Consider the following 3,037-nt stretch of genomic DNA (forward strand, 5'->3'; position numbering starts at 1 on the left):
GGCAAAAATTATGATTATTGGGCTATTACAATGAAGGCCCTGTTTCGTCTCAAGACATTTGGAATTTGGTGGAGAATGGATTTCTAGAACCAGCAGCATACAATGTTTTGCCTCAAGCATAAAGGGATTTGTTAAGGGACAGTAGGAAGAAGGATTCAAAAGCTCGGTTCTATATTTTCCAAGCAGTTCATGAAAGTATTTTCCCAAGGGTTGTAGCAGCAACGAAGTCCAAGAAAGCATGGGACACCCTCTAGACAGCCTACCAAAGCATGGCAAAAGTCAAGACAACAAAGCTATGAATGCTAAGGAGATATTTTGAAACACTTTTTATGAAAGAGTCTGAGAATGTAGACTCGTTTTTTACACATGTAATTGGGTTGGTTACACAAATTAGGTCTCATGGTGAGACACTTGAAGAAAGGAGAATAGTTGAGAGAGTTATGAGAAGTTTGCTAGCAAGGTTTGATGTCATTGTTGTGGCCATGGAAGAGACAAAGGATCTCTCACAGTTCTCAGTGGATGAGCTTCATGCATCACTGATTTCTCATGAACATAGACTGAATAGAGCAACAAGCTCCTCACTGGAGCATGCCTTCAAGACACAAGTTTCTTTTGGTCAAGGTCAAGGCAGAGGAAGATCATATGCTAGAGGAAGAGGAAGAAGCAACCCTTCAAGCTCAAGTGGAAGGGGCAGCAATCAAAATCCAAGTCAAGGCCCAAGCCAAAATCAAACACAAAGTCAGAGATATGGTAAATGTCAAGTCCAATGTCATTACTGTAAGAAGTATGGTAATTATGCAATGAATGTAGAAAGAAGCAATATGATATTAATAACAAGCCAAGTGCAAATTTCACAAAAGAAAATTAGAACCATTATAGCATGTTTTTATCTTGTAATGTAGCACAAGAACGACAAAGTGATATATGGTATCTAGATTTAGGGTGTAGCAATCACATGCCATGGAACATAGAAATGTTTTCCAATTTAGATGAAAGTGTGAAATCTAAAGTGACATTAGGGACTGATAGCAAAGTCTCTGTCATGGGAAAATGATGAGTTAATATCTTAACAAAGAAGGGAGAGAAGAAGTACATCTCAGATGTTTACTTTGTCCACGGTCTGAAGCATAACCTCATAAGCATTGGACAGCTCATGCAAAAGGGCTACAATGTCTTTTTCAAAAATGATGTGTGCACAATTTTGGATAGGCCTCCAAGAAGAAAACTGTTTGCAAAGGTGTAGATGACAAACAATAGAATGTTTCCCCTAAAGATAAGATCAGATTTAAAAGAAGAAGGTGCACAAGCACAGCTATCAATGAACTCACAAGAGGATGGAAAAAAAGAGGCAACTGTCACACAAGTGAACTATCAAGCAGAGGTCAAAGATGAAAACTGGTTATGAAATTTTAGATTTGGACATCTCAACTTTGGAGGTTTGAATTTGCTGCATAGGAAAGGCATGGTGAAGGGATTACCACTCATAGAAAAACCGAACAACCTATGTGAAGGATGTATCTTAGGCAAGCAACATAGAGAGACATTTCCAGTAGGAAAGTCAGTAAGGGAAAAGGCACCTTTGGAGATTGTCGACTCAGATTTATGTGGACCGATGCAGACACCATCAATTGGTGGAAGCCACTATCAATTGAACTTAATAGATGATTACACAAGGAAGACATGGGTATATCTCCTAAAATAGAAAAGTGAAGTGTTTGAGCACTTTCGCCAATAAAAAGCTCTTGTTGAGAAGCAAAGTGGACACTACATCAAAGTCCTTAGGACTGACAGAGGTGGAGAATACATCTCAAATGATTTCCTTTGTCTTTGTAGGGACCATAGAATTCACAAGAAATTTACAGCAAGATATACACCTCAGCAAAATGGTGTGTTGGAAAGGAAGAATAGAACCATTATCGAAATGGGTAGGAGTATGTTGAAGGCAAAGCATTTTCCAAATGATTATTGAGTTGAAGTTGTCACTTGTGCAACATATATCTTGAATAGATGTCCAACCAAAAGCGTCTAGAACGTGGTTCCTAGCATGAGAGTTTTTGGATGTGTGGCTTATGCACATGTCCCTGATGAGTTGACGAAGAAGTTGGAAAACAAGGGGGAGAAATGTATATTTGTTGGATAGAGTGATGAATCCAAGGCGTACAAAATCTATAATCCATTAACAAAGAAGGTCATAATCAACAGAGATGTGCAGTTCATAGAAGAGGAAGCATGGGATGGAAGTTTAGAGAAGATAGTCAATGTCAAAGCATATATACCACATGAGGACAAAGAGGAATTGACAGCAACAAGCAATTCCTCAACAGTGACTCCCTCTACTCCTATTCAAGCACAACAAATCAGAAAGCAAGGAACACCATCAACAAATAATAGGACAACGTGATACAGTCAAGCAAGTGCCTCTCTAAGCATGCCGCAAAGCACAACACCAAGTGACATGTCAAGCCCATCTTCAGCAAGCACAAGAAGACCGAAATTTAGAAATCTAAATGAAATTTATGAGCAAGATGAGGTTGATAGAAGTGCTGGTATGAATTCATTATTTTCTTTGTTTTTTCATGTAGATGACCCAATCCACTTTGAAGATGCAGTCAAAGAAGAAAAATGGGTTGCGACAATGGAGGAAGAAATAGAACCAATAGAAAAGAATGACACATGGGAGTTAGTGAACCTTCCAAAAGGAAAACAAGTCATTGGAGTGAAGTGGGTCTATAAGACGAAGAGAAATGTCGACGGTAAGATTGAAAGGCATAAAGCGAGGCTAGTTGTCAAAGGATACAAGCAGCAACATGGAAGAGATTATGCAGAGACGTTTGTGCTAGTCGTGAGGATGGAGACAATGCATATAGTTGTGGTGATTTCCGCGCAACATAAATGGAAAGTGTATCAAATGGATGTAAAGTCAACATTCTTGAATGGAGTGCTGAAAGAGGAAGTGTATGTTGCACAACCACCTAGTTATGAGGTAAAAGGCAAAGAAGACAAAGTGTATCGGTTGAGGAAAACTCTTTATGGGCTA

The sequence above is a fragment of the Pinus tabuliformis genome, chromosome 1_1, assembly GCF_031772625.1.
Source record: "Pinus tabuliformis cultivar Carrire ecotype Pingquan chromosome 1_1, CPIR1, whole genome shotgun sequence".
NCBI lineage: Eukaryota > Viridiplantae > Streptophyta > Pinopsida > Pinales > Pinaceae > Pinus > Pinus tabuliformis.